The 26,398-nt window shown below is 43.6% G+C and overlaps 1 long non-coding RNA gene across 1 annotated transcript; it reads right to left on the minus strand.

The window, feature by feature from the left end:
* Positions 1–10,740: 10,740 nt before the first annotated feature.
* Positions 10,741–11,669, minus strand: LOC118516905. The gene is made up of 2 exons (XR_004908163.1): positions 11,115–11,669; positions 10,741–11,057 (listed from the first exon to the last, which is right to left on the minus strand). It is a non-coding gene; the product is annotated as an uncharacterized LOC118516905 (long non-coding RNA).
* Positions 11,670–26,398: the final 14,729 nt, after the last annotated feature.

Raw genomic sequence — 26,398 nt, forward strand, 5'->3', positions numbered from 1 at the left:
CTCAGTTGGTACCCCTATTCATCGAGGGTATCGCTTTGATACCCCCAACAGACCTTTGGACACCGTCTTGCTACTCCTTAGAGCAGTCATCAGAGAACCATATAGTAGGAACAGCCGAATATGGAACCCTTTTCGTACTTTGGACACCTCTATAACTTGTATGGCGACTTTGGGGACCTTCATATCGTTCTCAGTTGGTACCCTTATTCATCGAGGGTATCGCTTTGATACCCCCAACAGACCTTTGGACACCGTCTAACTTCTCCTTAAAGCAGTCATCAGAGAACCAAATAGTAGGAATAGCCGAATATGGAACCCTTTTCGTACTTTGGACACCTCCTATAACTTGTATGGCGACTTTGGGGACCTTCATATCGTACTCAGTTGGTACCCTTATTCATCGAGTGTATCGCTTTGATACTCCCAACTGACCTTTGGACACCGTCTTACTACTCCTTAGAGCAGTCATCAGAGAACCATATAGTAGGAATAGCCGAATATGGAACCCTTTTCGTACTTTGGACACCTCCTATAACTTGTATGGCGACTATGGGGACCTTCATATCGTACTCAGTTGGTACCCTTATTCATCGAGGGTATCGCATTGATACCCCCAACAGACCTTTGGACACCGTCTTACAACTCCTTAGAGCAGTCATCAGAGAACCATATAGTAGGAACAGCCGAATATGGAACCCTTTTCGTACTTTGGACATCTCCTATAACTTGTATGGCGACTTTGGGGACCTTCATATCGTTCTCAGTTGGTACCCTTATTCATCGAGTGTATCGCTTTGATACTCCCAACTGACCTATGGACACCGTCTTACTACTCCTTAGAGCAGTCATCAGAGAACCATATAGTAGGAATAGCCGAATATGGAACCCTTTTCGTACTTTGGACACCTCCTATAACTTGTATGGCGACTATGGGGACCTTCATGTCGTACTCAGTTGGTACCCCTATTCATCGAGGGTATCGCTTTGATACCCCCAACAGACCTTTGGACACCGTCTTACTACTCCTTAGAGCAGTCATCAGAGAACCATATAGTAGGAACAGCCGAATATGGAACCCTTTTCGTACTTTGGACATCTCCTATAACTTGTATGGCGACTTTGGGGACCTTCATATCGTACTCAGTTGGTACCCTTATTCATCGAGGGTATCGCTTTGATACCCCCAACAGACCTTTGGACACCGTCTTACTACTCCTTAGAGCAGTCATCAGAGAACCATATAGTAGGAACAGCCGAATATGGAACCCTTTTCGTACTTTGGACACCTCCTATAACTTGTATGGCGACTATGGGGACCTTCATATCGTACTCAGTTGGTACCCTTATTCATCGAGGGTATCGCTTTGATACCCCCAACAGACCTTTGGACACCGTCTTACTACTCCTTAGAGCAGTCATCAGAGAACCATATAGTAGAAACAGCCGAATATGGAACCCTTTTCGTACTTTGGACATCTCCTATAACTTGTATGGCGACTTTGGGGACCTTCATATCGTTCTCAGTTGGTACCCTTATTCATCGAGTGTATCGCTTTTATACTCCCAACTGACCTTTGGACACCGTCTTACTACTCCTTAGAGCAGTCATCAGAGAACCATATAGTAGGAATAGCCGAATATGGAACCCTTTTCGTACTTTGGACACCTCCTATAACTTGTATGGCGACTATGGGGACCTTCATATCGTACTCAGTTGGTACCCCTATTCATCGAGGGTATCGCTTTGATACCCCCAACAGACCTTTGGACACCGTCTTACTACTCCTTAGAGCAGTCATCAGAGAACCATATAGTAGGAACAGCCGAATATGGAACCCTTTTCGTACTTTGGACATCTCCTATAACTTGTATGGCGACTTTGGGGACCTTCATATCGTTCTCAGTTGGTACCCCTATTCATCGAGGGTATCGCTTTGATACCCCCAACAGACCTTTGGACACCGTCTTACTACTCCTTAGAGCAGTCATCAGAGAACCATATAGTAGGAACAGCCGAATATGGAACCCTTTTCGTACTTTGGACACCTCCTATAACTTGTATGGCGACTATGGGGACCTTCATATCGTTCTCAGTTGGTACCCTTATTCATCGAGGGTATCGCTTTGATACCCCTTACAGACCTTTGGACACCGTCTAACTTCTCCTTAAAGCAGTCATCAGAGAACCATATAGTAGGAATAGCCGAATATGGAACCCTTTTCGTACTTTGGACACCTCCTATAACTTGTATGGCGACTATGGGGACCTTCATATCGTACTCAGTTGGTACCCTTATTCATCGAGTGTATCGCTTTGATACTCCCAACTGACCTTTGGACACCGTCTTACTACTCCTTAGAGCAGTCATCAGAGAACCATATAGTAGAAACAGCCGAATATGGAACCCTTTTCGTACTTTGGACACCTCCTATAACTTGTATGGCGACTATGGGGACCTTCATATCGTACTCAGTTGGTACCCTTATTCATCGAGGGTATCGCTTTGATACCCCCAACAGACCTTTGGACACCGTCTTACTACTCCTTAGAGCAGTCATCAGAGAACCATATAGTAGGAACAGCCGAATATGGAACCCTTTTCGTACTTTGGACATCTCCTATAACTTGTATGGCGACTTTGGGGACCTTCATATCGTTCTCAGTTGGTACCCTTATTCATCGAGTGTATCGCTTTGATACTCCCAACTGACCTTTGGACACCGTCTTACTACTCCTTAGAGCAGTCATCAGAGAACCATATAGTAGGAATAGCCGAATATGGAACCCTTTTCGTACTTTGGACACCTCCTATAACTTGTATGGCGACTATGGGGACCTTCATGTCGTACTCAGTTGGTACCCCTATTCATCGAGGGTATCGCTTTGATACCCCCAACAGACCTTTGGACACCGTCTTACTACTCCTTAGAGCAGTCATCAGAGAACCATATAGTAGGAACAGCCGAATATGGAACCCTTTTCGTACTTTGGACATCTCCTATAACTTGTATGGCGACTTTGGAAACCTTTATATCGTACTCAGTTGGTACCCTTATTCATCGAGGGTATCGCTTTGATACCCCCAACAGACCTTTGGACACCGTCTAACTACTCCTTAGAGCAGTCATCAGAGAACCATATAGTAGGAATAGCCGAATATGGAACCCTTTTCGTACTTTGGACACCTCCTATAACTTGTATGGCGACTATGGGGACCTTCATATCGTACTCAGTTGGTACCCTTATTCATCGAGGGTATCGCTTTGATACCCCCAACAGACCTTTGGACACCGTCTTACTACTCCTTAGAGCAGTCATCAGAGAACCATTTAGGAGGAACAGCCGAATATGGAACCCTTTTCGTACTTTGGACACCTCCTATAACTTGTATGGCAACTATGGGGACCTTCATATCGTACTCAGTTGGTACCCTTATTCATCGAGGGTATCGCTTTGATACCCCCAACAGACCTTTGGACACCGTCTTACTACTCCTTAGAGCAGTCATCAGAGAACCATTTAGGAGGAACAGCCGAATATGGAACCCTTTTCGTACTTTGGACACCTCCTATAACTTGTATGGCGACTATGGGGACCTTCATATCGTACTCAGTTGGTACCCTTATTCATCGAGGGTATCGTTGTGATACCCCCAACAGACCTTTGGACAACGTCTTACTACTCCTTAGAGCAGTCATCAGAGAACCATTTAGGAGGAACAGCCGAATATGGAACCCTTTTCGTACTTTGGACATCTCCTATAACTTGTATGGCGACTATGGGGACCTTCATATCGTACTCAGTTGGTACCCTTATTCATCGAGGGTATCGCTTTGATACCCCCAACAGACCTTTGGACACCGTCTTACTACTCCTTAGAGCAGTCATCAGAGAACCATATAGTAGGAACAGCCGAATATGGAACCCTTTTCGTACTTTGGACACCTTCTATAACTTGTATGGCGACTATGGGGACCTTCATATCGTACTCAGTTGGTACCCTTATTCATCGAGGGTATCGCTTTGATACCCCCAACAGACCTATGGACACCGTCTTACTACTCCTTAGAGCAGTCATCAGAGAACCATATAGTAGGAACAGCCGAATATGGAACCCTTTTCGTACTTTGGACACCTCCTATAACTTGTATGGCGACTATGGGGACCTTCATATCGTACTCAGTTGGTACCCTTATTCATCGAGGGTATCGCTTTGATACCCCCAACAGACCTTTGGACAACGTCTTACTACTCCTTAGAGCAGTCATCAGAGAACCATTTAGGAGGAACAGCCGAATATGGAACCGTTTTCGTACTTTGGACATTTCCTATAACTTGTATGGCGACTATGGGGACCTTCATATCGTACTCAGTTGGTACCCTTATTCATCGAGGGTATCGCTTTGATACCCCCAACAGACCTGTGGACACCGTCTTACTACTCCTTAGAGCAGTCATCAGAGAACCATTTAGGAGGAACAGCCGAATATGGAACCCTTTTCGTACTTTGGACACCTCCTATAACTTGTATGGCGACTATGGGGACCTTCATATCGTACTCAGTTGGTACCCTTATTCATCGAGGGTATCGCTTTGATACCCCCAACAGACCTTTGGACACCGTCTTACTACTCCTTAGAGCAGTCATCAGAGAACCATTTAGGAGGAACAGCCGAATATGGAACCCTTTTCGTACTTTGGACACCTCCTATAACTTGTATGGCGACTATGGGGACCTTCATATCGTACTCAGTTGGTACCCTTATTCATCGAGGGTATCGCTTTGATACCCCCAACAGACCTTTGGACACCGTCTTACTATTCCTTGGAGCAGCCATCAGAGAACCATATAGTAGGAACAACCGAATATGGAACCCTTTTCGTTCTTTGGACACCTTCTATAACTTGTATGGCGACTTCGGGGACCTTCATGTCGTACTCAGTTGGTACCCCTATTCATCGAGGGTATCGCTTTGATACCCCCAACAGACCTTTGGACACCGTCTTACTACTCCTTAGAGCAGTCATCAGAGAACCATATAGTAGGAACAGCCGAATATGGAACCCTTTGCGTTCTTTGGACACCTCCTATAACTTGTATGGCGACTATGGGGACCTTCATATCTTACTCAGTTGGTACCCTTTGTAGCGACCTTGGCCGCTACGATTATCAGTTTTCGATAAGGCTACGTGTAGCCGCGGCTAAACGGACGGCCGTGAGAACAAATTGCGGCTGGTTGCGAGAGGAGAACGAGCGAACCGAAATTCGAGAGAGCGAGCGATCGGACGAAGCGGAGTTCGATGATCGAACGGTTTTGCGGTGCGATGGCGAAAAAAAAGGACGATTTTGTTAGCGGTTATCAAGGAGTTTGGTGGTGGTTTCTGGTGCGTGGAATAAAGATTAGTTGGTTTTGGCGTTGAATTAGATAAAAATATTTTATTTATAAAGGAGAAGGAAAGTAGATAGGCGTTTCATGTGGTGACAGCGGAAAAGCGCAATTTTTTTAGCGCGGGTAACATTTCTGACTGGTGTGCAAAAAAACGGGATTAGCTGGTGAAATTTTGTTGGTAAGTGGTGGCGGAAAATAGCAGCGTTATAGTGGGTGATATTAAATTATAGTGAATAATACTACAAATAAGTGCTTTTTAATCTTTTATTAATTCGTTTTAAACATAATTAGAAAAACATCCGTAAATAGTTAAAATAGTTTGTACGATCTTTTTCTTTGTAATTTATCCACAAATCCTTCATTTTTTTTTCGTAGTGCGTAAGGTGATGAGCAATAGGGTGTTAGCACTTAGGAATAGAGCAATTCAAATTAATACAGGTAGCTTAACTAATATTTGTGCATCCCAACCTACATATACCTTAAACTCCACAACTGTTAGCGAATCCTGTATGAATCAGGAATATAGTTATAAAGAACGCCTCCAGATCCTCAAAGCAGAGCTTCTTAACCAAAGTGTCGAAATCGAAAGAGCGTTAAACGGTACAATTTCAAGTATGGCGTATGAATTTCCGATAGAGAAAGCAATGCTTTACATTCCGGAATATCACGGAACAGCAAAAGATCTGGACGGTTTTCTATATCAAATAGAGTATTTTGCTAAACAAATTCCTGAAGGGGAATCAGAAGAGGACCTCATACGAACGGTAATGTTCAAATTGAAGGGAGAGGCTGCGGGTTCTTTTAATCGAATTTTGGATGATTCGTGGGACAGCGTTAAAATGAATCTGATAAAAGTGTTTGGAGAAAAATTTAGCTTGGAAGCCATTTTCCAGCAAGTCGAGACGCTGCAACAAGATGTCAATGAACCTTTTTCCAAATACAAAGAAAGAGTGATGAAACTTAAAGAACATATTATTAATAATGATAGAACAAATACGGAAGATTCATACGCACTTAAAAACTTAAAAATACATTTCTTAGCTGGTTTAAAGAACCCGGAATTAAAAACTCTTGCGAGAACCAATAAGCATCTCAGTTTTGATGAACTTTTGGAATATCTCCAGGAAGAGGTAGTTCAAATCGAATATATCCGAAAGATCGAGGAAAGATTAAACCGCATGCAATTTTTCGAAACTCACAACAGTGAGAGTTCCATGAACTCGTGCCAAAACAGCTATAATTACACCTATCCAAATAACCAAACTGCTCCTAACGTAGATTTAAGCACTGATAGTAGAAAACGCTGCGAAAATGTTAACAGTAGCATTAACCATTCACAAATTAGTAGTTTTGAATTTCCCCAACACAACAGTACAACACATAATAATAATCCTCCTAACTTTAATAATAATTATTCACGCCCGAGAAGATACTTTACACCATATAGAAACAATAACACACAAAACACAATACCTCGAAATAATTTTACACAAGGGCCTTCTCAAAATAACCTCTACACTAACTCTAACAGCTCACACAATCAACAACAATCCGATAATCAAAAAAAACTAAAACAAGGAGCACTAGTCAATCTTAATAAAAACACTAGTGTTCCTTCAAGCCAAAACAATATATTCTTCTTCGGTTCATGCCAAGAACATCGGAATAAATCTGATAACGGTTTATGTAGCGATTTGGTAGAAGAGAATGAATTGCTTAATATCGATTATATAAAAGACGGTAAATTAATGGCCAAAGTTTTATCGACATGTATGGGAGCAAAAGAAATTAATTATTTAATTGATACTGGAGCCTGCTTTAACTTTCTAAGTTTGGAATTAGCAAAAGAGCTTGGGGCATCTTCAATCGATTATAATGATATTATAAAATTTGCTAGTTTTGATGGAACAGTATCCGAAACTGTAGGTTCAATTCTAATTGACTTACATATTGGTAGGTCAACATACCCAATAAAATTTTACATAATTAAAACACTTAATGTCCCAGGAATTTTGGGGGCAGAATTTCTAAAGGAATACACAATAAAAGTCGATAAATACTTTCAAAGCATATCCTTAAAAATTCCAGCTAACGGAGAGGTCAATGAAAGTAATATTGAAAAATTAACCATTAATAGCTTTGAATGCGATTTAGCTTCCCCCACAGAAGATTTCGAACTACTTCCACACATTGAGAAACAAGAAATAGATTGTGATGTAGTTGAAACAAGTAAGGAGATACAACTGATAGGTTCTGAAAGATATGTGGAATTGTTGAGAAAAATTAGTCTTGATCATTTAGAACAGACTACAGCAAAGGATATAAAAAATATCATTAATGATTTTAAAAATATATTTTATTTGCCAGGGGATAATTTAACATATACAGATGCAGCATCACATGAAATAGAAACAAACTCTAATATCCCCATTTACAAACGACAGTATAGATTTCCGGCAGCATTAAATACGATTATGGAGTTACATATAGAGGAAATGTTAAAACAACAAATTATAAGACCTAGTAAGAGCCCTTGGAATGCTCCTGTGATGTGCATACCAAAAAAATCTGATGTTGATGGGGAAAGAAAATACCGAATTGTTGTTGATTTTCGAGCTCTCAATGCAATTACAAAGCCTTTCATTTATCCAATTCCTCGGATAGATGATATCATGGATAACATTGGCCAAAGTAAATATTTTTCCACAATTGATCTGAAATCCGGGTTTTTCCAAATACCTATAGCACGTAAAGACGCTGCAAAAACAGCATTTTCAACGTCCAAAGGACATTATGAGTTTTTAAGAATGCCAATGGGTTTGAAAAATAGTCCTTCAACTTTCCAGAAACTTATGAACACAGTTCTTTACGCTATACAACCCGTTAAGGCATTCGTGTACTTAGACGATATTGTAGTGTTTGGTGAATCAGAAGAGGAACACAATCTGAATTTGGTGAAAGTTCTAAACGGATTAAAACAGCACAACCTCAAGATTGAACCATCAAAATGTAAAATTCTTCATAAACAAATAAACTATTTGGGCCACACTATAAATGAGGAAGGGATTAAACCTACTTCAGCTAATGTAAAATCTATTTTAAATATGCCAATTCCAAAAACTCTCAAGGAGCTACGTTCGTTTTTGGGAACCATTAATTTTTATGGGAAATTTCTTCCAAACGTTTCCAATATTCGCAAACCATTGCACGAATTATTAAAGAAAAATACAAATTTTGTTTGGAATGAATGCTGTCAGCTAGCATTCGAAAAATTAAAACAACTTCTTACTTCTGAGCCTTTATTAGTACGTCCTAACTATAATGATGTTTTTGTAATCACCACTGATGCCAGTGATTACGCTCTCGGAGCAGTCCTTTCGAATGAGAAAACCATTGAAAGGCCAATTGCTTATGCTAGCAAAACTCTTGTGGGAGCAGAGAAACGATACCACCCAATCGAGAAAGAGCTTTTGGCGATCGTGTGGGCCGTAGAGCACTTTAAACATTATGTCTATGGACAGAAGTTCATCATATACACTGATCATAGACCATTAGTGTCGATATGGAGACTCAAAGAAAATTCTCCAATATTATCGCGATTGCGATTAAGGCTCCAGGGATTACAATGTGAAATAAGGTATAGAAAAGGGAAGGAGAATGTGGTTGCCGATTTTTTATCAAGGCTTCCTCAAATTAAACTGAGGGAAATACAAGAAGATGGACAAATTAAAACGGTAGCAGTCATCACACGCCAACAAATCAAGAAAAACCTTATTCCAAATAACGTAGAGGAAAGTATCGGCGGGCAAACAATGAAGGATACTAAACAGACAAATCACTGGGAAGATTTAATGAAAATGGATTTGGAAAGGGAAACAAGCGAAAAAGAAATACAGAGGAGGGACAAATTGAACAATTTAAAAGAAAAAGCAAAACTGAAATTTCAAAATTACACACCAGGTGCTGATAAAGTGGAAATAGAAAGATCTGAAATTAACACCGTTCTTCAGGAGTTTCACGATGCTCCATTAGGAGGCCACTTAGGAACCAGAAGAATGAAAAGAAGGATTAAGGACTTATTCTTTTGGAAGGGGATGGACAAGGATATCGAAGGGTACGTAAGAAGTTGTAAATCGTGCCAGCTCAATAAGATAGGAAGATGCAACAAAATTCCTATGCAAATCACAACCACCTCAAATTATCCTTTTGAAAAAGTATACATGGATATTGTGATTTTACCAGAATCAGAAAAAGGGAACAAATATGGATTGGTTATCCAAGATGATCTCTCCAGATATCTTATTGTAACGCCCATGGTAAATCAAGAGGCAACAACAGTAGCGAAAGCCTTTGTAGAAGAGGTTATTTGCCTTGTAGGGGTTCCTACAGAATTAGTAACAGACCAGGGCACAAATTTCATGAGTCAGGTCATGAAAGATGTATGTAAGCTTTTAAAAATTAAAAAAATTAATACTTCTGCATACCACCCTCAAGGAAATATAGTTGAAAGAGCGAATAGAGAATTAAAAATATATTTAAGACAATTTGTCGGGAAAAATTATAAAACTTGGGATAGAGTATTACCATATTTCGCTATGGAATACAATACGTGTATAAACACTTCGACAGGGTACACTCCATATGAGTTGGTTTTCGGGAGGAAAGCTAGATTGCCAACATCACTGTATAATCAAAACGAAAGGAAAAGATTGTACTCCGATTTTTGTGAAGAAATGCAAACAAAACTAAGGGAGATGCACTTGATTGCTAGGAAAAATCTTATACAATCGAAACATAAAAGAAAAAAAAAGTACGACCAGAACGCTAATGAGTGGCAACCCATGTGGGGAGAAATGGTACTGGTCCGGAACAATCAAACGGGTGAAGGGCAAAAGTTGCAAGGTATTTGGAGAGGACCGTATGAGGTGGTGGAAATACCAAGCGATCAGACGTGTACAATAAGAAATGGGAAAAGGCTAGAGAAGGTCCACAACAACAGGTTGAAGAGGTTCAACGAATAAAAAATAAAATAAATGAAAATAGAATAGATTAAAAATTTACCGAGTCTGCCCGGGATAAGGCACGTGCAAAAGGAGGAAATGCCCTGCACTAGGGTTAAGTTTAGATTAGGTAGTGTAGGGAAAACGGAGCAGATTGAGAATAGGGCATAGCTAGGGACTTAAGCAAAATTTAAAATTAGGATAAAAAAAAATGTAAATGGATATGCATCAACATTTCTATAATAATGCTAATTTAGCTGATCGGGTTTAAAATTAGGATGTTATCGATTTATAAGCTTATTATATTAATTTTTATGCATATCCATAATAAAAATTTGTAAAATTAGTGAAAAAAAAAAAAAAAAAAAAAAAAAAAAAAAAAAAAACGTTTGGCAGGCTAACTACACTTTAAGGCACACATCACACGTCACCACTGTACACACATACACTTTGCACGCACGGGTAGAACGCTACACGCACGGAGAGAAGCGGAAAGCAAACAACCGAGTTCATGGCATAGCGGCATAATATTCGATGTTCAATTTAAAGGTTGATCTGGTGCGGTTGAGCGGATGAATTTGATAGGACAAAGTTGATCGAATGCTCCCCCAGAGATTGCTCTTAGTAGAGGATTGAACAGGCACACGGCAAATTATTAGACAGCACCTTAAACAATAAGACGAAACAATAAGCACAGCGAAGCAGATTGTTCGATCCGTATACTTAGGTTGCGAGCGATGCTAATAAGCCAAGAAGCGAGAGATCCTTTATGAGAGACGAAGCGATTGCTTATACACTGCACGTTGTTGAAACACTGTGCACGTTTATTGCGACGGAAGTGGTAGGATAATTGAACAGAATTGGTAACAAGGAGACAGCATGCTTGAAATAGAAAGCACATATACAAATTTTCTTGCTATCGAAAAAAAAAAAAAAAAAAAAGTGTAATGAGATGTAGCGACCTTGGCCGCTACGATTATCAGTTTTCGATAAGGCTACGTGTAGCCGCGGCTAAACGGACGGCCGTGAGAACAAATTGCGGCTGGTTGCGAGAGGAGAACGAGCGAACCGAAATTCGAGAGAGCGAGCGATCGGACGAAGCGGAGTTCGATGATCGAACGGTTTTGCGGTGCGATGGCGAAAAAAAAGGACGATTTTGTTAGCGGTTATCAAGGAGTTTGGTGGTGGTTTCTGGTGCGTGGAATAAAGATTAGTTGGTTTTGGCGTTGAATTAGATAAAAATATTTTATTTATAAAGGAGAAGGAAAGTAGATAGGCGTTTCACCTTATTCATCGAGGGTATCGCTTTGATACCCCCAACAGACCTTTGGACACCGTCTTACTACTCCTTAGAGCAGTCATCAGAGAACCATTTAAGAGGAACAGCCGATTATGGAACCCTTTTCGTTCTTTGGATACCTCCTACAACTTGTATGGCGACTATGGTGACCTTCATATCGTACTCAGTTGGTACCCCTATTCATCGAGGGTATCGTTTTGATACCCCCAACAGACCTTTGGAACCCGTCTTACTACTCCTTAGAGCAGTCATCAGAGAACCATATAGTGGAAAGAGCTGAATATAGAACCCTTTTCGTTCTTTGGACACCTCCTATAACTCGTATGACGACTATGGGGACCTTGATATCGTACTCAGTTGGTACCCCTATTCATCGAGGGTATCGCTTTGATACCCCCAACAGACCTTTGGACACCGTCTTACTACTCCTTAGAGCAGTCATCAGAGAACCATATAGTAGGAACAGCCGAATATGGAACCCTTTTCGTACTTTGGACATTTCCTATAACTTGTATGGCGACTATGGGGACCTTCATATCGTACTCAGTTGGTACCCTTATTCTTCGAGGGTATCGCTTTGATACCCCCAACAGACCTTTGGACACCGTCTTACTAATCCTTAGAGCAGTCATCAGAGAACCATATAGTAGGAACAGCCGAATATGGAACCCTTTTCGTTCTTCTGACACCACCTATAACTTGTATGACGACTATGGGGACCTTCATTTCGTACTCAGTTGGTACCCCTATTCATCGAGGGTATCGCTTTGATACCCCCAACAGACCTATGGACACCGTCTTACTACTCCTTAGAGCAGTCATCAGAGAACCATATAGTAGGAACAGCCGAATATGGAACCCTTTTCGTACTTTGGACACCTCCTATAACTTGTATGGCGACTATGGGGACCTTCATATCGTACTCAGTTGGTACCCTTATTCATCGAGGGTATCGCTTTGATACCCCCAACAGACCTTTGGACACCATCTTACTACTCCTTAGAGCAGTCATCAGAGAACCATGTAGTAGGAACAGCCGAATATGGAACCCTTTTCGTTCTTTGGACACCTCCTATAACTTGTATGGCGACTATGGGACCTTCATTTCGTACTCAGTTGGTACCCCTATTCATCGAGGGTATCGTTGTGATACCCCCAACAGACCTTTGGACACCGTCTTACTACTCCTCAGAGCAGTCATCAGAGAACCATATAGTAGGAACAGCCGAATATGGAACCCTTTTCGTTCTTTGGACACCTCCTATAACTTGTATGACGACAATAGGACCTTCATTTCGTACTCTGTTGGTACCCCTATTCATCGAGGGTATCGCTGTGATACCCCCAACAGACCTTTGGACACCGTCTTACTACTCCTTAGAGCAGTCATCAGAGAACCATATGGTAGAAACAGCCGAATATGGAACTCTTTTCGTTCTTTGGACACCTCCTATAACTTTTTTATATTTATATATATATATTTATATATACATATATATATATATATATATATATATATATATATATATATATATATATATATATATATATATATATATATATATATATATATATATATATATATATATATATATATATTTTTTTTTTTTTTTTATTCCTCTACCGACGGCGATGCGACTGGCGCCAGCATCTCGGGAGATACCGATATCCGTGGTGGCGGTGTGGGGGCGGGGGCGGTACTCTTCCGCGCTCCTGCATCTGACTCTCCTGGTGTCCTTGGCGTTCCCCTCGGGGCTGGCGTGGGTGCTCCCGTTGCGTTGCATAGCGACGACAGCGTTCCCGGCGACAGGAGCGTCACCACTACTCGCGGCGACATCTTCATTTTTTTTGGTTTGACGGTTACGGTGGCCTCTGCATCCACCGACCCATCAGACCCGCTCTCCTCCTCTTGCATGGCTACCGCTGTCCGGTTCGTTGCTCTGCCCAGCAGTTGCTAGACTTCTGCGCCTAGCCGGTATGCGGTCCGCATTCGCCTTTATGGCAAAAGCTCAGTGCGGAGCTTTTATGGTGTGTGTCTTTGATAGGACTTGAGCTAGTGCCCCATAGGTGGCGCTGATGGCACTAAAGAGAAGAGCTCTCCCAGGACATCAACCGGAATGTCCGATGTTGTTGTTGTTGTTTGTAGAGTTTTGAGAGACTTTGGGTCTCTGAGACCTCTTTCGTCTCTTCCAGGAATGTCCGATGAGCTCTCCACTGTGCACTTGTCAGCCTATAAGCAAACAACACACCTCGCACGCACTAACCGACACTGACACACACTGCCCTACTAAGTGCGTGTGCCCTTAGCACGTGTTTATGCCACGTCGTTTTTCACTCTTTTTTGATGCTGTTTTTACCACTGAATGTTTGTTTTCTCTTTTCGGAGGTGATTTGCACAGCACTTTTACACTCCTGAAAGGTTTTCTCAACCAAACTGGGGATGCAGACTCCCTTTCATCCGCACCGAAAGGGAGCGCTTCGCACGCACGCAATCACCTAACCACACACGCCCTTTTTTGGTCACACGCGCCAAAGCGCGACGCAATGTTTGTGTGCCGTTTTATACTATATTTGCACGGATTTTCACCGAAACTTCACACAGGAGGCGTACAAACTAGATAACTAAACACTTTGCACGCACGTTTCACTGTTTTCAATATAGTTTCCCCTCGATAATCTGTTTTCACCAAAAGTACACGAAAGGCATCCGCTCGCTTCGGTTGACAGTTCGCCTCTCCCTCCTATAACTTGTATGAAGACTATGGGACCTGGATATCGTACTCAGTTGGTACCCCTATTCATCGAAGGTATCGCTGTGATACCCCCAACAGATCTTTAGAAACAGTCTTGCTACTCCTTCGAGCAGTCATCAGAGAACCATGTGGTAGGAACAGCCGAATATGGAACCCTTTTCGTTCTTTGGACACCTCCTATAACTTGTATGGCGACTATGGGGACCTTCATTTCGTACTCAGTTGGTACCCCTATTCATCGAGGCTATCACTGTGATACCCCCAACAGACCTTTGGCGCCGTCTTACTACTCCTTTGAGCAGTCATCAGAGAACCATATGGTAAGAACAGCCGAATATGGAACCCTTCTCGTTCTTTGGATACCTCCTATAACTTGTATGGCGACTATGGGGACCTTCATATCGTTCTCAGTTGGTACCCTTATTCATCGAGGGTATCGCTTTGATACCCCCAACAGACCTTTGGACACCGTCTTACTACTCCTTAGAGCAGTCATCAGAGAACCATATAGTAGAAACAGCATAATATGGAACCCTTTTCGTTCTTTGGACACCTCCTATAACTTGTATGGCGACTATGGGGACCTTCATTTCGTACTCAGTTGGTACCCCTATTCATCGAGGGTATCGCTGTGATACCCCCAACAGACCTTTGGACACCGTCTTACTACTCCTTAGCGCAGTCATCAGAGAACCATATAGTAGAAACAGCATAATATGGAACCCTTTTCGTACTTTGGACACCTCCTATAACTTGTATGGCGACTATGGGGACCTTCATATCGTACTCAGTTGGTTCCCTTATTCATCGAGGGTATCGCTTTGATACCCCCAACAGACCTTTGGACACCGTCTTACTACTCCTTAGAGCAGTCATCAGAGAACCATATAGTAGGAACAGCCGAATATGGAACCCTTTTCGTACTTTGGACACCTCCTATAACTTGTATGGCGACTATGGGGACCTTCATATCGTACTCAGTTGGTACTCCTATTCATCGAGGGTATCGCTGTGATATCCCCAACAGACCTTTGGACACCGTCTTACTACTCCTTAGAGCAGTCATCAGAGAACCATATAGTAGGAACAGCCGAATATGGAACCCTTTTCGTACTTTGGACACCTCCTATAACTTGTATGGCGACTATGGGGACCTTCATTTCGTACTCAGTTGGTACCCCTATTCATCGAGGGTATCGCTGTGATACCCCCAACAGACCTTCGGACACCGTCTTACTACTCCTTAGAGCAGTCATCAGAGAACCATATAGTAGAAACAGCATAATATGGAACCCTTTTCGTTCTTTGGACACCTCCTATAACTTGTATGGCGACTATGGGGACCTTCATATCGTACTCAGTTGGTTCCCTTATTCATCGAGGGTATCGCTTTGATACCCCCAACAGACCTTTGGACACCGTCTTACTACTCCTTAGAGCAGTCATCAGAGAACCATATAGTAGGAACAGCCGAATATGGAACCCTTTTCGTACTTTGGACACCTCCTATAACTTGTATGGCGACTATGGGGACCTTCATATCGTACTCAGTTGGTACTCCTATTCATCGAGGGTATCGCTGTGATATCCCCAACAGACCTTTGGACACCGTCTTACTACTCCTTAGAGCAGTCATCAGAGAACCATATAGTAGGAACAGCCGAATATGGAACCCTTTTCGTACTTTGGACACCTCCTATAACTTGTATGGCGACTATGGGGACCTTCATTTCGTACTCAGTTGGTACCCCTATTCATCGAGGGTATCGCTGTGATAGCCCCAACAGACCTTTGGACACCGTCTTACTACTCCTTAGAGCAGTCATCAGAGAACCATATAGTAGGAACAGCCGAATATGGAACCCTTTTCGTACTTTGGACGTCTTGTATAACTTGTATGGCGACTATGGGACCTTCATTTCGTACTCAGTTGGTACCCCTATTCGTCGAGGGTATTGCTTTGATACCCCCAACAGACCTTTGGACACCGTCTTACTACTCCTTAGAGCAGTCATCAGAGAACCATATGGTAGGAACAGCCGATTATGGAACCCCTTTCGTACTTTGGTACCCTTATTCATCGTTCGTTCTCAGTTGGTACCCTTATTCATCGAGGGTATCGCTGTGATACCCCCAACAGACCTTTGGACACCGTCTTACTACTCCTTAAAGCAGTCATCAGAGAACCATATAGTAGGAACAGCCGAATATGGAACCCTTCTCGTTCTTTGGACACCTCCTATAACTTGTATGGCGACTATGGGGACCTTCATTTCGTACTCAGTTGGTACCCTTATTCATCGAGGGTATCGCTGTGATACCCCCAACAGACCTTTGGACACCGTCTTACTACTCCTTAGAGCAGTCATCAGAGAACCATATAGTAGGAACAGCCGAATATGGAACCCTTTTCGTTCTTTGGACACCTCCTATCACTTGTATGGCGACTATGGGGACCTTCATTTCGTACTCAGTTGGTACCCTTATTCATCGAGGGTATCGCTTTGATACCCCCAACAGACCTTTGGACACAGTCTTACTACTCCTTAGAGCAGTCATCAGAGAACCATATAGTAGGAACAGCCGAATATGGAACCCTTTTCGTTCTTTGGACACCTCCTATAACTTGTATGGCGACTATGGGGACCTTCATATCGTTCTCAGTTGGTACCCTTATTCATCGAGGGTATCGCTTTGATACCCCCAACAGACCTTTGGACACCGTCTTACTACTCCTTAGCGCAGTCATCAGAGAACCATATAGTAGGAACAGCCGAATATGGAACCCTTTTCGTTCTTTGGACACCTCCTATAACTTGTATGGCGACTATGGGGACCTTCATATCGTACTTAGTTGGTACCCTTATTCATCGAGGGTATCGCTTTGATACCCCCAACAGACCTTTGGACACCGTCTTACTACTCCTTAGAGCAGTCATCAGAGAACCATATGGTAGGAACAGCCGAATATGGAACCCTTTTCGTACTTTGGACACCTCCTATAACTTGTATGGCGACTATGGGGACCTTCATTCGTACTCAGTTGGTACCCTTATTCATCGAGGGTATCGCTGTGATACCCCCAACAGACCTTTGGACACCGTCTTACTACTCCTTAGAGCAGTCATCAGAGAACCATATAGTAGGAACAGCCGAATATGGAACCCTTTCGTACTTTGGACACCTCCTATAACTTGTATGGCGACTATGGGGACCTTCATATCGTACTCAGTTGGTACCCTTATTCATCGAGGGTATCGCTTTGATACCCCCAACAGACCTTTGGACACCGTCTTACTACTCCTTAGAGCAGTCATCAGAGAACCATATAGTAGGAACAGCCGAATATGGAATCCCTTTTCGTTCTTTGGACACCTCCTATAACTTGTATGGCGACTATGGGGACCTTCATATCGTACTCAGTTGGTACCCTTATTCATCGAGGGTATCGCTTTGATACCCCCAACAGACCTTTGGACACCGTCTTACTACTCCTTAGAGCAGTCATCAGAGAACCATATAGTAGGAACAGCCGAATATGGAACCCTTTTCGTTCTTTGGACACCTCCTATAACTTGTATGGCGACTATGGGGACCTTCATATCGTACTCAGTTGGTACCCTTATTCATCGAGGGTATCGCTTTGATACCCGCAACAGACCTTTGGACACCGTCTTACTACTCCTTAAAGCAGTCATCAGAGAACCATATAGTAGGAACAGCCGAATATGGAACCCTTTTCGTACTTTGGACACCTCCTATAACTTGTATAGCGACTATGGGGACCTTCATATCGTTCTCAGTTGGTACCCTTATTCATCGAGGGTATCGCTTTGATACCCCCAACAGACCTTTGGACACCGTCTTACTACTCCTTAGCGCAGTCATCAGAGAACCATATAGTAGGAACAGCCGAATATGGAACCCTTTTCGTACCTTGGACACCTCCTATAACTTGTATGGCGACTATGGGGACCTTCATATCGTACTCAGTTGGTACCCTTATTCATCGAGGGTATCGCTTTGATACCCCCAACAGACCTTTGGACACCATCTTACTACTCCTTAGAGCAGTCATCAGAGAACCATGTAGTAGGAACAGCCGAATATGGAACCCTTTTCGTACGTTGGACACCTCCTATAACTTGTATGGCGACTATGGGACCTTCATTTCGTACTCAGTTGGTACCCCTATTCATCGAGGGTATCGTTGTGATACCCCCAACAGACCTTTGGACACCGTCTTGCTACTCCTCAGAGCAGTCATCAGAGAACCATATAGTAGGAACAGCCGAATATGGAACCCTTTTCGTTCTTTGGACACCTCCTATAACTTGTATGACGACAATAGGACCTTCATTTCGTACTCTGTTGGTACCCCTATTCATCGAGGGTATCGCTGTGATACCCCCAACAGACCTTTGGACACCGTCTTACTACTCCTTAGAGCAGTCATCAGAGAACCATATGGTAGAAACAGCCGAATATGGAACTCTTTTCGTTCTTTGGACACCTCCTATAACTTTTTTATATTTATATATATATATATATATACATATACATATATATATATATATTTATATATATATATATATATATATATATATATATATATATATATATATATATATATATATATATATATATATTTTTTTTTTTTTATTCCTCTACCGACGGCGATGCGACTGGCGCCAGCATCTCGGGAGATACCGATATCCGTGGTGGCGGTGTGGGGGCGGGGGCGGTACTCTTCCGCGCTCCTGCATCTGACTCTCCTGGTGTCCTTGGCGTTCCCCTCGGGGCTGGCGTGGGTGCTCCCGTTGCGTTGCATAGCGACGACAGCGTTCCCGGCGACAGGAGCGTCACCACTACTCGCGGCGACATCTTCATTTTTTTTGGTTTGACGGTTACGGTGGCCTCTGCATCCACCGACCCATCAGACCCGCTCTCCTCCTCTTGCATGGCTACCGCTGTCCGGTTCGTTGCTCTGCCCAGCAGTTGCTAGACTTCTGCGCCTAGCCGGTATGCGGTCCGCATTCGCCTTTATGGCAAAAGCTCAGTGCGGAGCTTTTATGGTGTGTGTCTTTGATAGGACTTGAGCTAGTGCCCCATAGGTGGCGCTGATGGCACTAAAGAGAAGAGCTCTCCCAGGACATCAACCGGAATGTCCGATGTTGTTGTTGTTGTTTGTAGAGTTTTGAGAGACTTTGGGTCTCTGAGACCTCTTTCGTCTCTTCCAGGAATGTCCGATGAGCTCTCCACTGTGCACTTGTCAGCCTATAAGCAAACAACACACCTCGCACGCACTAACCGACACTGACACACACTGCCCTACTAAGTGCGTGTGCCCTTAGCACGTGTTTATGCCACGTCGTTTTTCACTCTTTTTTGATGCTGTTTTTACCACTGAATGTTTGTTTTCTCTTTTCGGAGGTGATTTGCACAGCACTTTTACACTCCTGAAAGGTTTTCTCAACCAAACTGGGGATGCAGACTCCCTTTCATCCGCACCGAAAGGGAGCGCTTCGCACGCACGCACTCACCTAACCACACACGCCCTTTTTTGGTCACACGCGCCAAAGCGCGACGCAATGTTTGTGTGCCGTTTTATACTATATTTGCACGGATTTTCACCGAAACTTCACACAGGAGGCGTACAAACTAGATAACTAAACACTTTGCACGCACGTTTCACTGTTTTCAATATAGTTTCCCCTCGATAATCTGTTTTCACCAAAAGTACACGAAAGGCATCCGCTCGCTTCGGTTGACAGTTCGCCTCTCCCTCCTATAACTTGTATGAAGACTATGGGACCTGGATATCGTACTCAGTTGGTACCCCTATTCATCGAAGGTATCGCTGTGATACCCCCAACAGACCTTTAGAAACAGTCTTGCTACTCCTTCGAGCAGTCATCAGAGAACCATGTGGTAGGAACAGCCGAATATGGAACCCTTTTCGTTCTTTGGACACCTCCTATAACTTGTATGGCGACTATGGGGACCTTCATTTCGTACTCAGTTGGTACCCCTATTCATCGAGGCTATCACTGTGATACCCCCAACAGACCTTTGGCGCCGTCTTACTACTCCTTAGAGCAGTCATCAGAGAACCATATAGTAGAAACAGCCGAGTATGGAACCCTTCTCGTTCTTTGGATACCTCCTATAACTTGTATGGCGACTATGGGGACCTTCATATCGTTCTCAGTTGGTACCCTTATTCATCGAGGGTATCGCTTTGATACCCCCAACAGACCTTTGGACACCGTCTTACTACTCCTTAGAGCAGTCATCAGAGAACCATATAGTAGAAACAGCATAATATGGAACCCTTTTCGTTCTTTGGACACCTCCTATAACTTGTATGGCGACTATGGGGACCTTCATATCGTACTCAGTTGGTACCCCTATTCATCGAGGGTATCGCTGTGATACCCCCAACAGACCTTTGGACACCGTCTTACTACTCCTTAGCGCAGTCATCAGAGAACCATATAGTAGAAACAGCCGAATATGGAACCCTTTTCGTACTTTGGACACCTCCTATAACTTGTATGGCGACTATGGGGACCTTCATATCGTACTCAGTTGGTTCCCTTATTCATCGAGGGTATCGCTTTGATACCCCCAACAGACCTTTGGACACCGTCTTACTACTCCTTAGAGCAGTCATCAGAGAACCATATAGTAGGAACAGCCGAATATGGAACCCTTTTCGTACTTTGGACACCTCCTATAACTTGTATGGCGACTATGGGGACCTTCATATCGTACTCAGTTGGTACTCCTATTCATCGAGGGTATCGCTGTGATATCCCCAACAGACCTTTGGACACCGTCTTACTACTCCTTAGAGCAGTCATCAGAGAACCATATAGTAGGAACAGCCGAATATGGAACCCTTTTCGTACTTTGGACACCTCCTATAACTTGTATGGCGACTATGGGGACCTTCATTTCGTACTCAGTTGGTACCCCTATTCATCGAGGGTATCGCTGTGATAGCCCCAACAGACCTTTGGACACCGTCTTACTACTCCTTAGAGCAGTCATCAGAGAACCATATAGTAGGAACAGCCGAATATGGAACCCTTTTCGTACTTTGGACGTCTTGTATAACTTGTATGGCGACTATGGGACCTTCATTTCGTACTCAGTTGGTACCCCTATTCGTCGAGGGTATTGCTTTGATACCCCCAACAGACCTTTGGACACCGTCTTACTACTCCTTAGAGCAGTCATCAGAGAACCATATGGTAGGAACAGCCGATTATGGAACCCCTTTCGTACTTTGGTACCCTTATTCATCGTTCGTTCTCAGTTGGTACCCTTATTCATCGAGGGTATCGCTGTGATACCCCCAACAGACCTTTGGACACCGTCTTACTACTCCTTAAAGCAGTCATCAGAGAACCATATAGTAGGAACAGCCGAATATGGAACCCTTCTCGTTCTTTGGACACCTCCTATAACTTGTATGGCGACTATGGGGACCTTCATTTCGTACTCAGTTGGTACCCTTATTCATCGAGGGTATCGCTGTGATACCCCCAACAGACCTTTGGACACCGTCTTACTACTCCTTAGAGCAGTCATCAGAGAACCATATAGTAGGAACAGCCGAATATGGAACCCTTTTCGTTCTTTGGACACCTCCTATCACTTGTATGGCGACTATGGGGACCTTCATATCGTTCTCAGTTGGTACCCTTATTCATCGAGGGTATCGCTTTGATACCCCCAACAGACCTTTGGACACCGTCTTACTACTCCTTAGCGCAGTCATCAGAGAACCATATAGTAGGAACAGCCGAATATGGAACCCTTTTCGTACGTTGGACACCTCCTATAACTTGTATGGCGACTATGGGACCTTCATTTCGTACTCAGTTGGTACCCCTATTCATCGAGGGTATCGTTGTGATACCCCCAACAGACCTTTGGACACCGTCTTGCTACTCCTCAGAGCAGTCATCAGAGAACCATATAGTAGGAACAGCCGAATATGGAACCCTTTTCGTTCTTTGGACACCTCCTATAACTTGTATGACGACAATAGGACCTTCATTTCGTACTCTGTTGGTACCCCTATTCATCGAGGGTATCGCTGTGATACCCCCAACAGACCTTTGGACACCGTCTTACTACTCCTTAGAGCAGTCATCAGAGAACCATATGGTAGAAACAGCCGAATATGGAACTCTTTTCGTTCTTTGGACACCTCCTATAACTTTTTTATATTTATATATATATATATATACATATATATATATATATATATATATATATATATATATATATATATATATATATATATATATATATATATATATATATATATATATTTTTTTTTTTTATTCCTCTACCGACGGCGATGCGACTGGCGCCAGCATCTCGGGAGATACCGATATCCGTGGTGGCGGTGTGGGGGCGGGGGCGGTACTCTTCCGCGCTCCTGCATCTGACTCTCCTGGTGTCCTTGGCGTTCCCCTCGGGGCTGGCGTGGGTGCTCCCGTTGCGTTGCATAGCGACGACAGCGTTCCCGGCGACAGGAGCGTCACCACTACTCGCGGCGACATCTTCATTTTTTTTGGTTTGACGGTTACGGTGGCCTCTGCATCCACCGACCCATCAGACCCGCTCTCCTCCTCTTGCATGGCTACCGCTGTCCGGTTCGTTGCTCTGCCCAGCAGTTGCTAGACTTCTGCGCCTAGCCGGTATGCGGTCCGCATTCGCCTTTATGGCAAAAGCTCAGTGCGGAGCTTTTATGGTGTGTGTCTTTGATAGGACTTGAGCTAGTGCCCCATAGGTGGCGCTGATGGCACTAAAGAGAAGAGCTCTCCCAGGACATCAACCGGAATGTCCGATGTTGTTGTTGTTGTTTGTAGAGTTTTGAGAGACTTTGGGTCTCTGAGACCTCTTTCGTCTCTTCCAGGAATGTCCGATGAGCTCTCCACTGTGCACTTGTCAGCCTATAAGCAAACAACACACCTCGCACGCACTAACCGACACTGACACACACTGCCCTACTAAGTGCGTGTGCCCTTAGCACGTGTTTATGCCACGTCGTTTTTCACTCTTTTTTGATGCTGTTTTTACCACTGAATGTTTGTTTTCTCTTTTCGGAGGTGATTTGCACAGCACTTTTACACTCCTGAAAGGTTTTCTCAACCAAACTGGGGATGCAGACTCCCTTTCATCCGCACCGAAAGGGAGCGCTTCGCACGCACGCACTCACCTAACCACACACGCCCTTTTTTGGTCACACGCGCCAAAGCGCGACGCAATGTTTGTGTGCCGTTTTATACTATATTTGCACGGATTTTCACCGAAACTTCACACAGGAGGCGTACAAACTAGATAACTAAACACTTTGCACGCACGTTTCACTGTTTTCAATATAGTTTCCCCTCGATAATCTGTTTTCACCAAAAGTACACGAAAGGCATCCGCTCGCTTCGGTTGACAGTTCGCCTCTCCCTCCTATAACTTGTATGAAGACTATGGGACCTGGATATCGTACTCAGTTGGTACCCCTATTCATCGAAGGTATCGCTGTGATACCCCCAACAGACCTTTAGAAACAGTCTTGCTACTCCTTCGAGCAGTCATCAGAGAACCATGTGGTAGGAACAGCCGAATATGGAACCCTTTTCGTTCTTTGGACACCTCCTATAACTTGTATGGCGACTATGGGGACCTTCATTTCGTACTCAGTTGGTACCCCTATTCATCGAGGCTATCACTGTGATACCCCCAACAGACCTTTGGCGCCGTCTTACTACTCCTTAGAGCAGTCATCAGAGAACCATATAGTAGAAACAGCCGAGTATGGAACCCTTCTCGTTCTTTGGATACCTCCTATAACTTGTATGGCGACTATGGGGACCTTCATATCGTTCTCAGTTGGTACCCTTATTCATCGAGGGTATCGCTTTGATACCCCCAACAGACCTTTGGACACCGTCTTACTACTCCTTAGAGCAGTCATCAGAGAACCATATAGTAGAAACAGCATAATATGGAACCCTTTTCGTTCTTTGGACACCTCCTATAACTTGTATGGCGACTATGGGGACCTTCATATCGTACTCAGTTGGTACCCCTATTCATCGAGGGTATCGCTGTGATACCCCCAACAGACCTTTGGACACCGTCTTACTACTCCTTAGCGCAGTCATCAGAGAACCATATAGTAGAAACAGCCGAATATGGAACCCTTTTCGTACTTTGGACACCTCCTATAACTTGTATGGCGACTATGGGGACCTTCATATCGTACTCAGTTGGTTCCCTTATTCATCGAGGGTATCGCTTTGATACCCCCAACAGACCTTTGGACACCGTCTTACTACTCCTTAGAGCAGTCATCAGAGAACCATATAGTAGGAACAGCCGAATATGGAACCCTTTTCGTACTTTGGACACCTCCTATAACTTGTATGGCGACTATGGGGACCTTCATATCGTACTCAGTTGGTACTCCTATTCATCGAGGGTATCGCTGTGATATCCCCAACAGACCTTTGGACACCGTCTTACTACTCCTTAGAGCAGTCATCAGAGAACCATATAGTAGGAACAGCCGAATATGGAACCCTTTTCGTACTTTGGACACCTCCTATAACTTGTATGGCGACTATGGGGACCTTCATTTCGTACTCAGTTGGTACCCCTATTCATCGAGGGTATCGCTGTGATAGCCCCAACAGACCTTTGGACACCGTCTTACTACTCCTTAGAGCAGTCATCAGAGAACCATATAGTAGGAACAGCCGAATATGGAACCCTTTTCGTACTTTGGACGTCTTGTATAACTTGTATGGCGACTATGGGACCTTCATTTCGTACTCAGTTGGTACCCCTATTCGTCGAGGGTATTGCTTTGATACCCCCAACAGACCTTTGGACACCGTCTTACTACTCCTTAGAGCAGTCATCAGAGAACCATATGGTAGGAACAGCCGATTATGGAACCCTTTCGTACTTTGGTACCCTTATTCATCGTTCGTTCTCAGTTGGTACCCTTATTCATCGAGGGTATCGCTGTGATACCCCCAACAGACCTTTGGACACCGTCTTACTACTCCTTAAAGCAGTCATCAGAGAACCATATAGTAGGAACAGCCGAATATGGAACCCTTCTCGTTCTTTGGACACCTCCTATAACTTGTATGGCGACTATGGGGACCTTCATTTCGTACTCAGTTGGTACCCTTATTCATCGAGGGTATCGCTGTGATACCCCCAACAGACCTTTGGACACCGTCTTACTACTCCTTAGAGCAGTCATCAGAGAACCATATAGTAGGAACAGCCGAATATGGAACCCTTTTCGTTCTTTGGACACCTCCTATCACTTGTATGGCGACTATGGGGACCTTCATTTCGTACTCAGTTGGTACCCTTATTCATCGAGGGTATCGCTTTGATACCCCCAACAGACCTTTGGACACAGTCTTACTACTCCTTAGAGCAGTCATCAGAGAACCATATAGTAGGAACAGCCGAATATGGAACCCTTTTCGTACTTTGGACACCTCCTATAACTTGTATGGCGACTATGGGGACCTTCATATCGTACTCAGTTGGTACCCTTATTCATCGAGGGTATCGCTTTGATACCCCCAACAGACCTTTGGACACCGTCTTACTACTCCTTAGCGCAGTCATCAGAGAACCATATAGTAGGAACAGCCGAATATGGAACCCTTTTCGTACTTTGGACACCTCCTATAACTTGTATAGCGACTATGGGGACCTTCATATCGTACTTAGTTGGTACCCTTATTCATCGAGGGTATCGCTCTGATACCCCCAAAAGACTTTTGGACACCGTCTTACTACTCCTTAGAGCAGTCATCAGAGAACCATATAGTAGGAACAGCCGAATATGAAACCCTTTTCGTACTTTGGACACCTCCTATAACTTGTATGGCGACTATGGGACC

This window comes from Anopheles stephensi, unplaced genomic scaffold (assembly GCF_013141755.1).
Source record: "Anopheles stephensi strain Indian unplaced genomic scaffold, UCI_ANSTEP_V1.0 ucontig410, whole genome shotgun sequence".
In the NCBI taxonomy this organism is placed as follows: Eukaryota; Metazoa; Arthropoda; class Insecta; order Diptera; family Culicidae; genus Anopheles; species Anopheles stephensi.